Source organism: Gymnogyps californianus, chromosome 13 (genome assembly GCF_018139145.2).
Source record: "Gymnogyps californianus isolate 813 chromosome 13, ASM1813914v2, whole genome shotgun sequence".
In the NCBI taxonomy this organism is placed as follows: domain Eukaryota; kingdom Metazoa; phylum Chordata; class Aves; order Accipitriformes; family Cathartidae; genus Gymnogyps; species Gymnogyps californianus.
Genome location: NC_059483.1, coordinates 15731588 through 15752152, shown reverse-complemented (window position 1 = coordinate 15752152; position 20565 = coordinate 15731588). Strand labels below are relative to the sequence as shown.

Sequence of the window (20565 nt, the reverse complement as noted above, 5' to 3'; positions counted from 1 at the left end):
ACAGACCTGTCTAAATAGTATCAGTGAATCATTTTAATGAAGATAGAACTAAATGTAAAAAGGGCTATTATAAAATATCATAGTCCTTAGAAGTCGTAGCCTTGCTAGCTGCAGATACTCTGCTTTGCTCTTTCAAAGAACAAATTTAGGTCAGGTACTTGTTGCTTGAGATGACATCCCTCTGTCCTTGCAGTAATTCATCCCTTGTATCAATGATAGCCCTTTTCATGACTTCTGATTATATTGCAGGAGGTACTAGCTATTATTTTATTGTTTTCTGGTATGATAAGACTTTTTCACACTTCTAAATTCTCTTTGGTATCTAAAATTTTATTTTGGCTCATGAATTCAAAGGGTTTCTTTTTTAAGTTGTTTTTCCCTCTTAACTAATGTTTGCTGACCAGGTGGGCTTACGAGCTCCCACAGCAGTTTGTGTCATCTAACAGAGGGCTTAAAGAATGTCTCTTAACTGCACCTCTTATTTTAGGTAAGTCTTTGCTACTATAATTGTATTATTTTTAGCACGCGCCATATTAAAGAGATGGTCGTAGGACAAGGTCACTGAAAGTTAAGCACTGTGGGAGGTTCAGTTCCAACAATAATGCAGAGGTTGTTTTATGTACTCTGAATTGTGGTATAAGAAGTTATTACTTTTTTTTAAATCTTCATGCCGAGTTCAGATTTGGAAACATATGATTAAATCTGCCAATTTGCTTTTCGTGTAGATGTGGCTATTTTTTCCTTCTATTGAGAACTCTGAGTGCACATGTTTTGTAAACAGAAGTTTCCCCAACCTATAATCCATGTCCTATTCCCATTAGTAATAATACTTTGGTTATGACAGAGAAGTCTGATGTGGTGAAAATTATAGTTGTGACACAGGTAGAGATTTGCCAGAAACAGAATAACCATAAAATCTACTCTACTTCTGGCCTTTAGAACGGCCAGCAGGATTCTTTTCAGTTGTCTGATGTGGTGCAGCAACTGTGTTATTGTGACTGCTTAAATTGTGCCTTGTTGTAACAAAATATGTTTCCTATTGCAAATAGCAAGACAGCCCAATGAACTAATATCCTATCCCTGTTGGCTGGTGGGGGCAGTTCGGTGTTTGCTTTGCCAGCAAACACTTTGTTGCAGCGGTTACTGCTATCTGATTCAAAGGAGTAGTATGTGTAAGAATTATCTCTTTTACAGAAGAACATTACATTGATTAAACTCTAGCAGAAAGGAAACAATTTAAATATTTCAAGTTTTTAAAAGCTACAGCTTTTGGATTCCACTGCCTTGTATATCGAGTCCAGGCAGATGTGATTATATAAAAAAATGTTCCTAAGACCACAGCAGACAATTCATTATACATTCTTTTTATTAGATTTATTTTTCTTATGCTTTTGAATGGGAAGGTATTAAAACTGCGACACTTACAGGGAAATGGCATGCGCTTTCTCCTTACTAACGTGTGTCTCCAGACTGGTAAAAGAGCTAAGCTCTTGCTGGAGACCCTAAATGCTGCTCTGGGCAATGCAGACTCCTCTTCATGTTGATTCAGGACAAAAAATAATTCATGTTTGTTAGTGAAACAGCCCATATCTCTGTTGTTAAAAGTCTCCCCCTTTAACTGGCACTTGAAAAAATACAGTACTGCATCATGGAGAAAGATCTTATCCTTTCCCAGATATGAGTCAGAATGCTGTGCAAACAAAGATGACAGGACATAAGAAACCCTTGAATCCCTCATGCTTTTCTTTCTGCAAAGGCAGTCCTTGTACTCTAAGAGCTCAGGACCCTCTAAACAGGGCCTGGCAGGGTACTAGGTTTTCCAAAGTTGAGAAAGATTAGAGGAAGGCCCTGGATCCTACTTCTGCCTACCTTTCACAAGAGAAGTATAAGCCAATGGATCAGACCAAATTTGGCTTGAGGAAGATTTATACCTTAAAAAGTTGGCCATATTTTCCAGAAGAGATGGGCGCATGGATTTCTTCAGACATCTTATTGCTTAGGTAGGATAAGAGGAGAGTAATACCAGCTAGGGTTTAATAACGTCGAATCTTGGTTATCACACAGCGTAAGGAGACATCATGATGTCTAAAAAGTTGTTCATGTCTGTCCTTGGCAGTTGTTACGAATTGTTTGGTGGTATCCCTTTAAGGTGAGAAACAATATTTTGTAACTCTAGAAATGAGGAAACAGGCAGGCAGTTGTGATTTTGTATTTTGGATCACTGACTTTGAGGGGAAGAGCCCAGTTTTCTTCTTTTCAGTGGCTTGTTTTGCCTTAGATACATCTGGTACTTGTTTATACAATGCATAATTGATCTATGAAATGCATTGTTGGAAGTTATCCTTGGGCCAAAAGATTAGTAGGATTCATATATAATCTGGAGCCATAGTTACCTCTTGGGGCAAAGAATCATTTAGAAGGGATATAAACTTTCACTCTTAAGGGCTTTAATCAACCACTAATGACACAAGTTACGGAGAAAAACCTTTCCCTGTGGGCAGGGGTTTTTTCCATAATTATTATTTATGGGAATTTTTACACCTTCCTCTGACACCTCTAGAAGAGGCCGGCGTATGAGATGTAATAGTGGACTAGATGAACTGGAACATACTGTATTCCAGGTGGAAATTTACAGTGGGGGAAGGGATAGCTGGGCTAACTTCTGGTTTGGACTGGAAAATTCTTTTAACGTTCATATCCAGGTCTTTGCTGATAATCTATAGACAACTGTTTGGGTCAGTCCTTCGCAGTTTTTTTTGTTTTTTTTCTCCAGTAAAGTGATGCAAGACTTTCAATCCATTAGGTAGATCAGTCAGCAATTTGTTGTGATATTATAACTCTGATATAATGTAGTTAGGAGTTGGTTTGGCTTGTACTCTTTTTCCCATAACTAAATGAGCAGAAATATATGAAGGTGAGAAAGGGTTACTTTGGAAAATGCTCAAGCATCAGCCTTACAGTATGCTTCAGTAGGTAGAAAATTTATTAGAAGGGGGTGCAAGGCCTTCAGAATGAGGAGAAGCACAGGAAATAGAGATGCTGGGCTTCTTTACCTTAATTGCAAGTTAGATGAATTTGCAGCAAGGGTCAGATTATGTGTCAGCAGAATATTTGTTCCATCACAAATAGCAGCAGGGGATGCAGATTCAATTTTCAATCATTTCCTGACTAATGACAACCACCTGTTATACATGCTGAGCATCCATAGATAAAATGTATCTCCAGTATGATTAGAGTTAATTAATGAATTCATTTTGCCATTATTGTAAATAGAAAAACATATTGCTTGGCATAAAGGTAACAGAAACAAAAGGAATAAAAACAGGAGCTAGAAAAATACATGTAAGAATAAGGACAGGTATACATTTTGTTTTATCTCGACATTTTAGATGCTTTTTGTCCGCTCTTAAACATGTTAAAATTGAGATCACTCACTGTCGTTCTAGATAGCTTATTCATTCTACACTGAAGACAAAGTTCTAAGCTTTTGCTTAGTGTTTTTGTTTCCTTATTTTTATATTTAATAAGAATTTCTATTCATGGTCATAGCTCACCCTGGACTCAAGAACAAAATATAAATTTCCTGTGCATTCTGAATGGTTGATTTACTAGGCCAGTTCTTGTAAGAATTGGAAGGATTTTTCTTGAACAACTTCCTGTAAAAGGGTTTTCAAATGTTCTCAGTGTATGAAGAAAGATTGTAAAGTGCAGTAAATGTTTCTTAAACTGGTGCTTACCAATTGTGCTACAAAATAGAAGTCGTACTTCATTAATTCCTTTTGTGCGTTTAAGGCAAGTCATAGTAGTTAAGTAAACTCACTGTTAAATGTTGGGAACTGCTATATTTATGGGCTCAAAAGGACTCTTTCTCTCTTTGCCCTAGTAGCCACTTGAACACAAGAACTTGCAGAAGCAGAGATGACATTTGCTGCAGTAAAAAGTCAAATAATTAAACTTCTGTAATTCTTGCAACGCTTTGGAAATAGCAATGGGAATTTTTTTCATTAATTTAAGCAAGGTACTAAATAGCCTGACATTAAAATTATGCAGCTGATAAACGTTAAATACGTAATTTTCGTGGATTTAAACATCAGCATATGCTTAAGTATTCTATTGGATCAGGACCAATGTGCTCAATAGCTTTGGATTCAAGATTTGATGGAGTATTTCCCTTTGATGGAGTTTCTCTACAAGAGAAAAGCTTGAAGCCTGTAGCTCCTGAAAGAGTCTTAATTGTCTTGCAGCAGGTAAAGTATGATGTACCATCTGGCAACTACATTATAATGTGCGTGATACCAGACTATAACCCTCTTCAGTACTGGTATGTAGCAGTTGTAACTAGCAGACCTCTGAGTAGGATAGATGAATAGAAGCTGGAACGTCAGTGTACATTGCTTATGGGACCATTTCACAAGTGGAGTAAGGATATTGTAAACTTTTTCCATATGACTCCAATGAACAAGAATGAGCCAGATACCTATACTTGCTGCTGATGTTCTTCATTTCAATAGCAGATAAGTTTTACAAGGCAGTACATAGTTTGCTGCTTTTCTTGTTTCTTTGTTCTCTCTGGATTTCTGTGTCATCCTTACTGCTTTAACTGCCACAGCAGCAGGCACTGAAAGTCCTCTGTATACGACAACATCCTAGAGATCACATAGATCACATGGCATGCTGTTATCCTTTTTTTTTTTCCCCTCTCCTATTTTTAAGCTCTAAGCAGGTTTTAAACACCAAATGTGTTTTTAAAATACCTTTTTCTCCACCGAATATTTTAAATGAAGTGACAGGGTAAGTCAGGTATATAGATAGACTGCTCATCCCTCAAGTTTAGCTAGTTGTGCTGTTTTCAGACATGATAAATCCTTGGGAAACTTAGCTAGTAGAAAGGATAATGATGTTTCTGTTCAGTATTTGTAAAATAGGCCACTGAGAGGTCTTTTTTCTTTAAAAAAAAAAAAGAAAAAGAAAAAACTGTTTCAGAGGGCATTTCATTAATGAGAATTACAATACTGGAAAATCTGGTATAGATTAGCAAAGAACAGTAACAGTGTGTCCAAATGGAACTGGTGGGATGATTAAATTCCTTTAATAGGTACTGAAATTTAAACCTCTTGTTCCCTCTGACGTAAGCATAACTCTTAAAGGTCATGGAACTTGATTCTAAAAGTGTAATGTGGGAGGGAAATATTGGGATGATGATTAAGGATTTCAGATACCCTGGGAGGAAATTTATGCAGGAGTAAAACAATAGGTATATAAATAAAGGAAAAAAAAAAAAAAGAACAAACCCCAAACCTGTAGCAAAATATAAAAAGAAGCTTTAATAAAACCCTGTTTATATAGGTATGCAGTTTATACCAGCAGTAATGAAGCAACTTGACTGGGATAACCTAATGGCAAGTAAAAGACACTAAAGATTGAAATCTTTAAGGAACATCATGTTTTCACTATTCTTACACTCTTTTTTTTACCTGTTCATTATTATCTTTACTGTTTTGACTATATGTTCTTCTGTATGTCTCTTTTGGTTTCCTATTTTCATACTGAGAATCACAAAAGGCCCTCATTCTATGGTTTCTTTTCTCATTGATAGAATATGTTTTTTTCAATATATTGACTACAATTTATAAAGTATCTGCAGTGTATAATATTTGCCTTTTCTTGACTTAGTAAAAAGGAAAATTGTTTGCTGAGATTTAATACAACTGTTAGGAGGATCATACCAAATGGCTGACGTGCTGTCTGCTAAGTAAGAAGGAAAATGTTTTAGTAAGATTGGCAGAAATGATGAAGTCCTGACAGTCATAATACCGAGCTGTGTCTAGTTTTTGTTTGTACTAACCAAAGTGATCTGCAAGCTTTTAACTGTGGTTTCTGTTTTACTGTCCCTTAAGATGCTGAAGGATGAACTTTCTGGGTCGAGCACATGCATTAGTTGAGAGGATAACAAATTTATAACAACAGTTGGAATGCCTGTGGGCAAGTATAAAGAAAAAATACTGTGTAGAAGTAGATTATTAGCCCTAAAGTTCAGGCAACATTTAATTTTTGATCTCTTTTTTTTGTCTCCAATGTTTATATCTGACTTCTGCTTCATCACCACTGAGTGATGCTAAAGTATACAGGTAATACATATTATCATTTAATACAATCCCTTTTTATCCAAAGGCACTTCTATTTTAGTACTATTTAATTTAGGGCATGATCTCAAAAATTCCCAACCTCGTTGAGCTTCCTCTGTCCGTATAGCTATAGTTGTCTTGGTCAAAAAAAGTGTATTTTGATCTTCTTTATTTGCTTTCATTCCCTTCTGCAGTATGTTATTTTGGAACATAATGGCAGGGCTGACCTTGGTTACTCATGTTTTGGCTGAGGCTTTTTATCCTTTTCCCTTTTCAAAATGACAGTACATTGCTCAGTGTCCATTTTCACTCCATCTCTGTGTTTCAGCAGAGTTAGAATAGATGAGTTCAAAGAACAGTACTACTGGCCTCTCTGTTTCTTAAAGTACTCGTTGAGAGAAGTAGGCTAACCGCTTTCAGAAGTTGAAGTTATGCATCATGTGCCTAGTTAGTGAACTAATAATTTCTATACCTCTGTTTTTTAGTGTCAGTAAGATCTTAAATAGATTTTCATTAGTTACTGCTACAAGCTTCCTTTCTATAAACCCTTCAGAAAGAAGAGCAGAGAGCTCTCTCTAATTTGTAGTTCGTGATGATTTGGAGACGTCATGTTCCAAACATAGGCACTTAAGTGAATATTTGTATTTTGTGCAACTGAAAGGAGCTGTAATACAGGCTTTTCCATGGAAAAGAAACACTTTGTCCTCTCTACTATATGCCATCAGCTGGTCATACTTTTACATATTCTTGCTTTCTTAGCTTTGGAGTTGAAGGATACCTATTTTAGAAGAACAGTTCTGCAGACTTTCTTAAATTGAAAATGTGAAGTTTTGAGAAAGAAGTAGACACCAATTTATCTGAAGGAGTCGCATGATGCTTGATTCTCTGTAATACTTTGAATGGAACTTGGCTGAAATCAGTCATGCAGAACAACATTTCAGTTGCATCATAGTACAGTGTAGATTTACACTACAAAAGTCAAAAACCTGTTTATCTCTAATCCTCTTCATTGTAGTGTCACAGTACTTCTGCTAAGGCATGTCTTGCAGCTTTAAATATTCTTAATTCAGACTTTGGGCCTGGTTCTTCTCCTAAAATCTTAGGGAAATCTTTCATTGAACTCAGCAGAGATAAGATGAAGTGTAATTTGTACCCTTTCATCAACATACCATTTGAACTGCAAGTGTGAGTATGGTACGACCTTTCTGTTTTTCTGAATGTGTGCTGGTTTTGGCTCGGGTAGAGTTAATTTTCTTCATAGTAGCTAATATGGGGCTATGTTTTGGATTTGTGCTGGAAACAGTGTTGATAATACAGGGATGTTTTAGTTATTGCTGAGCAGTGCTTACACAGAGTCAAGGCCTTTGCTTCTGACACCACCCCAGTAGGCTGGGGGTGCACAAGAAGCTGGGAGGGGACACAGCTGGGACAGCTGACCCCAACTGCCCAAAGGGATATTCCATACCCTATGATGTCACGCTCAGTGTATAAAGCTGGGGGAAGAAGAAGGAAGGGGGGGACATTTGGAGTGATGGCGTTCGTCTTCCCAAGTAACCGTTCTGCATGATGGAGCCCTGCTTTCCTGGAGATGGCTGAACACCTGCCTGCTGATAGGAAGTAGTGAAGGAATTCCTTGTTTTGCTTTGCTTGCACGCATGGCTTTTGCTTTACCTATTAAACTGTCTTTCTCTCAACCCATGAGTTTTCTCACTTTTACCCTTCTGATTCTCTCCCCCATCCTACCGGGGGCGAGTGAGCGAGAGCGGCTGTGTGTGGGGCTTAGTTGCCGGCTGGGGTTAAACCATGACAATAAGAATAGTATGAAATGGTGAACAAAACTGACCACTCAAAGATTCAAAAGGTTTTGGACCTTTCTGGACAGATGATGGCACCTGTCAGACCTAGGTTTCTACAGTTCTTTTGAGGCTAAATGTGAAAAAAAAACCCCCAAATTTCTGAAACAGAGTAGCTGTTTGATTTTTATTGCTATTCATGTAGTATCTTTAAGATTGATAATTAGGGTAAATGAGGATGAAAAAATAATTGTAGTGGACAAAAATAAGTCTTTTAATCAATGTGCTGCTTCTCCACTGAAGGTGAGAGACAACAAGAAAGAAGACTCAAGTAGGCAATGTTAGCCTTTAGAAGAAGGAAAACATTTATGAGTGGACTTCCTTTATTTCTACCAGTGTTGTGAGCAAAGGTGTAAAATCTGTAAATTGGAACTTAAAGTCATAATGTTCTGAAAAAAAAGTATTTGTTGTGTTGTCTCTTTTTTCAGAGCTTTTAGGATTCAGACTTTCAAGCTTTTCTCTGGAATGACAAATAAGAAACCACCCTCTTTTGTTTGTGATTACCTTCTATTAGAGTTAGTATATACCCACAATGTGATTTTAGAAAGTATACTATTTGGGAGATAAAAAAAATGCTACAGGCTATTTCTGCTATTTGTAGTTGTAGACTAATAATGGATGAGGATATGCTTTGAAAAGAGTCTTATATTCTAACTTTTTATAAAGCAGTAGGTCCAGTGTTTTTGGAAGAATGACCTTTGCTTCTCTTGGATAAAAGGTTTCCCATTCTGTCTTACAGTTTTAAAGATCAAATCCTGCCATATTTTTCTCACCCAAGATTGCTTCATGCAGGTTGGCATGCCTGTTTCTGGATTGCACCCTAATCTATAAAATATGATTGTAAGAATACTTAACTATTATTGCTTTCATTCATAAAATTCAAATCACTTCTCATAGAATGTGAAGTATCCCTCCTCCCATTTCACAAATGGGGAAACGGACCACAGAAGAGTAAGGTGATTTTGTCATGGTTGTACAACACGTAAACAGCAGAGCAAGGAACAGACCTTAGGACTTCTAACTCCAGTTCAGTGCTTTAGCCACTGGACCACCCTGTCTTCATAGGCAGATGTTCTCTGATGGAATTTTCACAGAAATCCAGATACCATGGGATAATGTCCTTATATATGAAGATTGTAAAACAAGACCAATGTTGTCATTTAATAAAAGAGATTATTTTATAGATATAAGACCAGTTAACACATTTTAAGCAATGGCAATGCTGATGTTTCCTGTTTTTCAGATGTTAAGATGGGCTGAACAATGGAGGGTTTCCCATGGTAAAAGTACTGCTGTAAATGTTTCTTCTGGTAATGTAATTAGGAAGCATTGGCTCCAGTTAATGTAACTTAAACAAAACATGTTGTCCTCGGCAAACTTGTTAAACAGGCATAGCCTTGTCTGAAAAGACAACAGGGGCATATAGTGTTTCCATGGAAACTCAGTTCAAATGCGAATTTGTGGATACGATCATAATCAGTACCACAATCTAATCTGATTGAATTAAATGAAAAAGAGTCTTAGTTATAAAGTCAGCACAGTATAAAAGTATCTCTACACATGACAAGTCATAGTATTCCATCCTTATAGATGTTTTCTAACTGCATGTAAAAGCAGAGAATAAAGCAGGGAAATTTGTGGGGGACCCTTCTCTTTTTCCTTCTATGGTCAGTTGTACCATTTTTAATACAAAAATCAAAATCAGAATTTAAAATAAAACTGTTTAAATATATTTTATTAAAGTTGGTCATAGTTTACTGTATCTCTAATGTGTGTGTTTGATTTCCTTTTCTTAATGTGAAAGGGAGAAGGGATTTTCCCTTAGGGTAGGGCATATGAGCTCTGTACTCTGAAGGAATGGAGAAGATAATCTTTGCTTCCCTTATAGACATGCTGAGAAGATTGATTAATTCTCAAAAAGATTCTGGTGTCCTTGTTTGTAAAATAGCAGTAAAATGCAGAGTTGATTGAATTGACCCTATTAGAAAATTAGATATGTTTTATAAAACGTGTTATAGCAACATTTCCAAGAGAACCTTTGTCATTTAGAAATGTCTACATTTCGGAAAGTGGTATTTAAAAGTTTTTTTGATGGCTAGGAATACAGTAGAGACTTCAGAATAACGACCTAATGTTTAGTGATTGCAGCGTGAAATAAGTGCTTCTGGAAATCCCATCAGTATCAGTCTACCTTTGGTATATGCCTTAACAGCTATAAAAATCTGGCCTTTGGAAAGCTAACTTTCTTTGTAAGTCAATAATAGGTTTGCCTTTATACGACCACATAATTTCTGAGAATTCTTGCCAAAAGTCCTTTTCGGAGTGGAGATTTGAGGACTTTTTGCATTCTCCAGAGCTCCATTCTGGAAGGTGCTAAGTATTCTTATCATATGCTGGGCATCCCTGAACTCCCACAGACTTCAATGAGCACTAGCAGTGCTCAACACCTTTCAGGCAGAAGCCCCAGCTGAATTTGCACCTATCTTGCAACTTAGTAAAAATAGAAGCTTTTTAGTATGATAAATCCTTAGTTTAATGGAATATCAAAGACAGCTACCTTTCAGCAAATCTTCCTGATTTATTTCAAAGCTTTTCCATTAAAGAGGATTACAGCTGGTAGCCATGATATTGATTTCCCTCAAAAATTGTTAATTTATAATTCTAAAATATGCTTTACTGCTGTATTGACAGCTAAATCCTACTAATCATTAGGATATAAATTGTAATATACTACTTGTTGAAGCATCTGGATAATGGTTTATGTGATGTAAGTCTAGTACATTTGTACTTCTATTGTGGAAGTCATGTCAGCACTTATGCTATTTCCAGAAGTTAATAACTCACCCAGAGAAGTTCACTTATGATCATAACTTGGCACAGAGATCTCGGGCAATGATGACATTTTACTAAGAAATTTTTAAAATCTGTCAGTACCTTTTAATTTTATCAGTCTCAACATTTTTAAAAAGCCTTCTTTCTTTGTTGTTTTCTTGGAGTATCCATTCAAAACATTAATTATGTATTTGGCGATAAATTAGTCAATAGATTGTTCTTTGTAGTTAGTGGCATTAAGGAGGTCGTTTCAACTTTGTCTAATGAAGCAAATAAGCTCTTGGCTAGTTTTCAGCAATATGAAGACCTCTCTCAATTCATGAATATTCACAAGATCAGACCTAAGCAAACATTTCTGCTGAAGAGTATGTAGGCTTATGTAGCAATTCTGAAGATGTTAATTTGTTAGTTTTCCTAAAATGTGGTAAGTAGACAAGTAAAATAGAAAGCTGTCATTCTATCCCTCAATGCCTGACCTGTTGGATGCACATTAGCTATTTTCTAGTTCACACACTTGAACTTCTTCAGGTTAGATAAAGCAAAAGATCAATTATTTTCCCCAATATAGGTTATTCCTAAGAGGTATAATTAACATTTCTTGACAGGGTTTCAAAATGGTGGCAATAAAATGTTCTCATGAAATAAAATTAAGTAAATATGAAAATGTTCAGATTATGGCCAATGTTAATCCATGGTTTTAGAAACAGAATAAACTTTCCAGTGAGATGTTTATATGTAATATACTGAATAAATCTTGAAAGATGGTATTTCTTTTCTTTTACACATACAAAGTAGGACAATATGAAAAAGAAGGAAACTTATATTTCAGTAAACTGGAAAATCTTTCAGTGTTACTAATCTAAGATTACTTTCTGTCCCTGACATGGTTTAAACCTCTAGTTCAGGATATTCCAAGAATGCTAGTTTATAGCTCAAATACTAGCTCCTGTTTTTGTTGAGCAAATAGGCAGCTGTGTTCTCTTCTACATGGAGATTCAAGAAAAATGCATTTTTGGTCCAAAAATGAAAGAACAGGCAAACAAAGCTGCTTTTGCAGCTAATACTGTTCATGGAAAAGTATAATGTCTGTATCTTTTGCTATTACTGTCTTTTAAAATTGTTCAGTAAAAGACACAATCATAACTCAGGAGGGTTGCAAACCTACCAGCACTATTTTCTTTGTATTTGCAACTACAGAATACTATGGAACTACTCAAATCTATTTCAAACACATAAAAATGTGTGCACTGAGTCTTTTGGGCACGCACTTTTTTTTATACTTTTCTAAAACTATCAATTACCACCATGTGGTTAAACAGCAAAAACATGGTTAAATAAAGTAGTGATCTTAGAAAAATAAAAACATGAAAACTGTTCTGGAACATTACAGTAAATATTTGACTTATAAAACATCCAATAGGTATGGTGTTGAAAGGCTGGAGAGTTGTATTCATGATGAGGTATTTCTGATGTATTATTTGACTTCAAATAACATTACTCGTATTTTTAGTAGTTCAAAGTAATTAGCTAATTACAGTATAGCACAAACAGTTTGCAGAGAATGTCACTATTATTATTATAACTCAGTCAAAAAGAGATCCAAGACTTATTTCCAAATGACGTGAATTGATAAAACGTTGGTGTTTTCTCACTCGGTGTCCTAAGTCTGGTTTCACTAATGAGATTTCATATATTCACAGCCCTTGTATGCATGCAAGTGCCCACAATGATAACTGGATAGAGCAAGCAGTTGGTAGTCAATGTGTTCTGGAGGCAGGAAGAGCTGAATTCTGTAAGTCTCTCCCCTCCGTGATAAGATTGGTAGCAGCAGAATCTCCATGTCTTGGCTTCTAGGTCAATGGTAGGATAGAAGACGTTGAACTGACATGGGAGAAACTGGACAGAGACCTCATGAGTTCATTTTGCAGTGGATGCCATAACATTTACCTTTATGTCTCATCCAAAGTATTCTGTGCCTGTGTCTACAAGTAGGACAACTTGTAGCCATTCTGCTACAGGATAGGATAGGATTTCAGTTTGGGAGGGATAAACCTCTTTGGAAATAAGAGCAACAGAAGCTTTGCCCATTTCTGCAATCAGCCTTTCTCACAATGCTGAGATGTGTAGATACGGACTTTTTTTGTCAACACAATTAGGTAGTAGCCAGGGTCAAGTCTGAAAAAAGAAAATACTATCAAGGTTTGAATGTGTTGTATTTTAGTTACAAGTGGAAGCAGAAAGCCTGACATCTCCTAAGAGAATCTGGTCACAGTCTCCAAGAGTTTAGATAAGTATCCTAATTTCTGGATGTTTGTCTGAACCTTGAGCCTCTTAGAGTTCATTAATTGCAAACTTGAAACCACAGCCTTTTGGCTGAGATGTGAAAGATATACTGGCTAAGCTACCCTAAGCTAGGACCTCAGCTGCAAGAAGTAAAGCTTTTTCTGAGAACTTGACAAGTCATGGATCCTCCCTTAAGATTTATAAATATGCTTACAAATATATACTGTTCTTATTTTTCATTTCAGTCATGGGATGTACTTGAATATTGCCAAAAAATGAGCAAGAAAACCCTATAAAACTAAAAAATGGTTAGGGAGTTACTAAAACACCATCAATGCTTCATTATTTTAGTGTTACTGTGGTCAAATTTCAGTCTTCACGTGCTTCCTGTACCATCAGAATTCAGAAATATTTGTCAGACTGGTGGCCATGCAGGGGGATGTTGGAAGAAAGCTGAAGGCTCATAGGAACTCCTTATGAAAATTCTGCCACCAGCACAGTTTTCTTTATGATGGTGCTTGCCTTCTCTCTGCATGCTACTGAAGCATTCCTGAGGCTAATAAAAATACTACCCAACCCACTTTTTCTTTTTCTTTTTCTTTCTCTCTTTCTTTCTTGGTAATGGAATGAACCAGGTGTCAGTAGGTGTCAGGTGTTTTCTAAAAGTCACAGAGAGGATTCTCCAGACGCCAGACAGGGCTTAACCGTGCCCCGCCTCACCTCCTTCAAATTGTGCAGTCTAAACCACTATTTTATGCTATCAATGTACTCCCTGTATTTCTCAGGAACAAGGTATATATCTTTCCAGCAAAGTGCACTTAGTGTAATTTTCCATGCCAAGTGGTTACCTCCCTCTAGGCTTATGAGAGAGGTTTTTTCCCTTGGTTTTTTGTGGGGGTTTTTTTGTTTTTTTTTTTAAAATACAAGTGGATTCCCAAGTAGCTCCCTTGAGCTGTGCTCCTGGTACACAAAGTTTATCATGGGGTAAATGAGTAGATTTCTGTGGGAGCCCTTTGTTAGAGTGTTGGCAGCACATCAGCTACTATCTTGTAAAGTTTGAAATACAGTGCAACTGTCTGAATGATAATTTACAGATAACCTGTTTCCCTCCAAGCTCCTCAGTGAAGCCTCCTGAAAAGGCAATGGACTTTCAGTCAACAGCATCTATATTTTTTTATGTTTTCACTCAATTTATATCCTTTTTGTGTTTCCTCCTGCTCCTGCTGCTACTTCATTAGTCCTCCAGAAGGAAGATATGTGTCAGGGAGTCAAAGGGAGTCTGGTTTATGATGATGTTCACAGACTGCCCTCCGCAGTTCAGTTTGTCAGGGGTTGGCTGCAGACCAAGCCCTTCAGCTTTCCCTGGTGGTTTGAGTTTGGATGAACTTCGGCCTCCCAGCAATCATCATCCTGCTCCCCTTTCAGCTTGGCCTCACATCAAGTTCCCAATATCTCCTCCCTTTCTGCTTGAGCTTGGCCTCCAGGAAATACCAGTTGCCACTGCCTTCCCTGTATCTTGGGAGTTTCCATTCAGACAACTGTTTCCACCACTAATTCTAAAAATCTTCTGGAAGAAAATAGCAGGTTTGAGATCCATGAGTAAAGAGGCAGAACTTCAACTTTCCATTGTCCATTTAAGAAGAATTCACTCATTTAGATGTTGCATCCTGATAGCTCTGATGAAGGAAGTATTCTTTGTGTTGCTAAAATCTTATGACACGTTATGACATATGAAAACTGTCTCCTATAACAAACTAATAATTATGTAGGACTTAGAAATGTATGTCTATGTGCAGTCATTCCACTTACTTGATGATAAAAAGATTTAAGGTAAGATACCAGTAATAATACAGGATTTTTTCCTGAATGTTGTTTAGAATCCAAAACTATGTGATAATTTGCAGTTTGAGATTTTTTGCATTTTACATTGTATCTAGGTTAATAAAAGACTCGTTTTTGGAAAAATCAATCTGTAAATGTTAATGAGGCACTGTAGCTCAAATTTAGGTGGAAAAGGTATGTGCACATTTACATGGATTTCAAATGAATTTAGTATTAAAATAATTGTAAACTATTAAAATAATTTAAGGGTACCTAAATATGCAATAGACACATTGTGGGGTTAGGCAAGAAGCTTCCATGTCAGAGAAGCTACAAAAAAAGTTGTAAAGAACATTGGAAATCTTCACTGAGTTAAATAATAAAATACAAAAAAAAACCCCAAACCAACAAAACAACACTTGCAGAGGACAGTTTGTGAATAATAGTAGTATCTTATCCAAATGCATAACTGATATTTTATTTTTGCTGGGGTAGGAACTATGCTTTATTATAAGAAAAACAGAAGAAAGTGTACAACTACTCAATAGTTTGGCCCAGCTTTTTGTCAATTTTACACTTTTATCACGGGCTACTTATAAAATTTCATTATGAAGATGGCTGGTATCACCACCAAGTGTTGAGGTTGCCCAACACTTCCAATTATAAGCTCATGTTTTCAGTATACTAAAAAATAGCCAGACTTACTGTTAGGCTGAATTTTTTTATGTTGGGTGTCTGAATCGATTTCAGACATTCCAGATAGTAAAACTAATATTTTTTTCATGTTAAAAGAAAATTCTGGGGATCTTCTGTTTGAAGAGAGGAACTGAAGAAAATGGGCTGGGGTGAGAAGAGGAAGGTATGGGTAGAATGAAAAAATATCACTGAGATCAAGAAGGAAACTGAATGAAGTGTGAAGTTTGGAAGGGTGAAACTGCGTTTTACTGTGCAAGTAAACTGAAACTGGGATTAGAAGCAGTCTGGGAGGTGCACATTTGACGAATGTTCATTCATATTTTTTATATATCCTGCATGTGATGAAAGAATGCCTATCACTGGGAATATAGCTATGTTGGATGATACTGGAGCATAACTATGTTACTGTAGGAGAATGCCTGTTGGAATACCTCTAATTCACTAGCTAAGGCCTCTTGGAAATGAGGGGAAAAAAACCTGTACATTTTCTTTTAATTACAGTACATAACACATGTTTTATAAGTTTTTTTAAGGGCATCATCTTTGGTGGTGGGAGTCTTCCATTAATCTGTACTAGAGGTACTTTTTGGCAGTTATAGTGTTTATTTCTCAGTATTGTGCATTGGGGTGTAATACTCAGCGTCTTATTCTTTGGCTGAGCTAAAAACTGAAGACAGATTTTGAACTGAAACAGATTTAGAGTATAAACAAAGAAGTGCAATCAACTTTTTTAAAGTAGTTAAAGGTGTTCTGGAATATTTCACATTTAGTTATTAGCTATTTTAAAAGATAGTAATAAGAGGTAATATGAGTAGGCAGAAAGAAGGGAATCTTAAGGAGTCTAGGCTTAATACACAAAGGCAATATAGATTAAAAAAAAAATCCTGCTACAAATCTGTCTCCAAGATTTCTTATTTTGAAGCCAAGTTAAACCTCATTTAAGATAATTCCATCAGAAATAGGAGGCCCAAATGTCCTCAAAATGTTGAGCGTCTTTTATGTGTGAGAAAGAATCTTAGTCTATACTGTATTCTGTGGGAAAAGGGAATGGAGACCTTAAGATATTTTTCTAACCTTGCTGATCTAGTGCTTTTATATAGTGTAACTTTCTATAGATATTTCACAGAATGGAAATCCTTTTAGCTTTTACTACTTTTTCCTTAATTATGTATTTGGAATCCTCTGCCACGTTTATAGGCAGATTCAGCTCCTCCCTTGCCTGAAATAAATCAGTCTGATCTATTTTCCTCTCTTGTTTTAAGTAGGAGATGATTCTTTTTACTTAGAGCCTAAGAGCTCTTGTAATTCTGTGCACAGAAGTAATTTGTTGAGGAAGGCTTTCCTTATCTTTCGGTCCATTGGCTTAACCATGGAGATCTTGAAATGAACACAAGCAGTCCTGATCTATTCTGAGTAGTTATTTGTTTTCCTTCATGTTTGCCTTGATACTAAGCAGCCCTGATCTCTGTAGCAGTTGAGCACTTCCCAATACTTCTATCTTCAAAGCATCCCACTAAAAGAGTGAAATATTACCCTCAGCCATGGAATTAATGCATGAGGAAATGACTTATTTAGCAATAATTATCACTGAGCCAAGAATTTAACTTTGTAATTCTCAACTATCTGTTATTTCATAGGGTATGCATACCTATGCATACAGAATAGCAGCCACTTTATTAAACAAAGAAAAGAAATCTCAGGGAGTTAATAACTCTTTTCCATAGACAGCATTAAAGGTATTTATTGGAAGTACCTAGGTAAATTTGCTAATATGATTGGAACAAAAAATTGGATTTTCAATATTCATTTGAAATGTCACATTTTGTGTCACATGGAGAAAGAGCCTTAGTACCCCTCCATCAGCTCACATTAGTTGATCTCCTGTATACGTCTAGCTCCAGCCCACCCTCCCCAGTGACATTACAAAGGAAAGGCAGCAGTGAAGACAAAACCTTTTCTCCTCATCTTTACTCATTTTTTCCTGGCTGAAGAAAAATAATTTGTATCCCTTGGCCATTTTGATTGAACCAAGCCTACAAATGTTGAAGAATACTCTATAACTTTAAAATGTATATTCCGTGTAAAGGTCAATTATAGTTTTTGTTGTTTGTGTTTTGTTTTTTAATTAAAAAAGTGGGTGTTATCTGGATACTTTGCTGAACGCTATTTAGAAAAATTTCAGTGCAATTGCACTTTTTTTCTCTAACCTCTGTGATAGTTGTTATACCCAGGAGGCTAAACAAGGAATTGGTGGCATGGGAGATATAATTCTGAAGTTTCCCTTTTTCCCCACATGTAGCCAGTTTGTAAAACATAGATTTAAATATAAAGTAGCTAGGAGGACAGATATTTCATTCTGAAGTTCTGAAATGCTGAAGGACTAGGGATTACTCAGAAGAATGTATTGGCTCTAAAACCTTTTGAAGTATATTTGAATAGTTCTTAAGGCATTAAATGACCCAACCAAAAAATATCCTGTGTTGGTTAGAATGTTCTCAAAAAGCTCAGGGAAAAAAAGCCTGCAAAAATGCTTTAGTATCAATCTGGGGTTGAAAAGAAAATTATTTTCCCATACACTAACACTGTTAATTCTTTTGAATGTAGATACATTCAAATAATTATTAGTGAAATTGTAGAAAACATTCATAATTGTCATTTATTATATATTACATAAGATATAGAATATTTAGAAGTTACTCATTCAGTGACAGGGAAGTTCCTCTGTTGAATTGTGCAAGGATCAAAATGTAAAGAAACTAAAACGATGAGATTAAAATCTCACATTAAGATACACCTCTTCAAAGAAAATGTCTATTGCTGCTTTCACCATACCATGTTTATGCAAGCTGTGTTTTCTCCTCCTATCCTGCAACATAGGTACAGATCATAGAATCATTTAGGTTGGAAAAGACCCGTAAGATCATCAAGTCCGACCGTAGATCGAGTCCAATCATCATGTAGCACTTCATTATTTAATAACAAGTAAAAGGCTTAAAAAACTCTAATTGAGGAAATACTTCACAAGGGAAATATGTAATCTGTCATGTGTTATACTTAAAATGTTGCCGTTATAACACTGTATTAGCTTGACCAGAGTAGGCTAAGTTTAAGATGCATTTCTGTTTTATCTCCTTCAACGGTATTGTACCCCAGAGATCACCAATACAGCTCTTTTAATAGTTAGGTAGAGAAATAAACTGAATCTTTTTTGAAAAAGTAAGGAAGACAGTAACTAAATTAATAATGCCTGGGCCTTCGGTTTCTACACAAACTACACTACTGCTGAAATCATGGGAATCTGCGCGAGTGGGAGCAAGCCCAGTATTTCTCACTATCTTTTATTTCCCCTCACAGTCTGTCCAAGAAAGCATCAAAATTCATAGAGCTAATACTATGAAAAGAAAACTGCAGCTGCCTCCCTCCTCTCATCTTTGTGAAGAGGGATGCTCTACATTTCATATAAATTAGTCCCAGTATTTCAATTGTCTACAGCATTCCATTGTGCAACTCATTAAAACATGCACATGGAATCTTTTACAGATGAGCTTTGTCGTAATTATCTTGTTACTGTTTCAGATTCTCTCTCATGTGGTAAGTAATTTATGCTGGACACTAGAAAACCTTCAGTACATATTCACTTTCTTTTTATTTAAGGAAGATTCTACGCTATATATTTAGCACTTCTCTACAAAACATTTACACTTAAATCGTAGAATCATAAGATAATTTAGATTGGGATCTCCTGAGGTCATCTAGTCCAACATCCTGCTCAAATTTGTATATACGTACAACTTCATTATGGGAGAACCATAGTTTTAATTGTTCCTTAATGTTTATTACACTTTCATTAATAGTTTACAAGAACAAAAATGACATTTAATCAAAAGTTGCTTTGCCAGGTATTTTAAACAGGCCAGCCACAGCAGATCAAATAATCTCTAAATTACGGAGACTTATCACTGACATGTAATGGAAGATTTTATATTCTAATATCACTGTTATTGATCTGTACTGGTATTTTGTATTTTAAATATACTATAGGTCTTGGATAGAAGCTATATATGTTAGATATATAAGCACAAATGGATGAACTTCCATAAACATAGTGGAATAGATCTTTGTCTTCATTCCTTAAAGCTTAATAAATGTTTCTTACGGGTTTAAACCTTAAACTAACGTTTGATAACGACTCTGTTCTTTTACATCATCAGGATAATGAACTTGATAATTTTCTCAATTTTGGCAACGGCTTCTCTGCTCTGGGTGGTGGTGTCTCTAATAAGAGTGTGAGCTGCAAAGGGTCGACCTTATCAGGACCTTAAATGAAGAATATCTAACCACAGTCCACTCCTCTGTGCCTGTTCAGAGCAGCAGTATTTCTAACTGATAGAACAAGGCTTCGGAGAGCACAGATCTGTGTTTTATTCTAAAGGTTGCTATTGTAACTCTCCGTATCAGATCTTTGTGTGAACTCCGGTATTCATTTCCTTTATGCATCGTTTTCCCAGCAATACAATAAGAATATTAAGACTTAATGACATTTAGGGAGTATTTTGAGATTCTTTGTTGAGAGGTATTCTATAGTAAGTATAGGTGGTTGAAGTTGTTAGTGTTTATGAATGAGTGAGGAACAGAATTTGTAAGGTACCTCAGAGTCCAGAGGTGGAGACAAGCATTTTGGAGGGTTTATAGAAATAGTTAAGCAGATTAGGAACCTGCTTGGTTATGGAACCGTAGAAATCAGTAGGAGTTAATAGCAACTCTGCGTAAACACTTCTGAAAATCTGCAACTTCAAAAATCTAAACACTTTTGAAAATCCATTTTTTCAGGAACTCAGCCATTCAAAACAGATTAGCCAGAAGATGCTGTTATAAAATCACTTGGGGAAGGATGCAGCTCCATGGGTCTATATATCTTAATTCTTTTGTTCCCCAGAGAAAAACGCCCACTGGCT

General features: G+C 36.1%; 1 protein-coding gene across 1 annotated transcript in view; it reads left to right on the top strand.

Annotated features, from left to right (window-relative positions):
* CACNA2D3 (calcium voltage-gated channel auxiliary subunit alpha2delta 3) overlaps positions 1-20565 on the top strand; it is a 483288-nt gene that overhangs the window by 411574 nt on the left and 51149 nt on the right. The window lies entirely within an intron of this gene.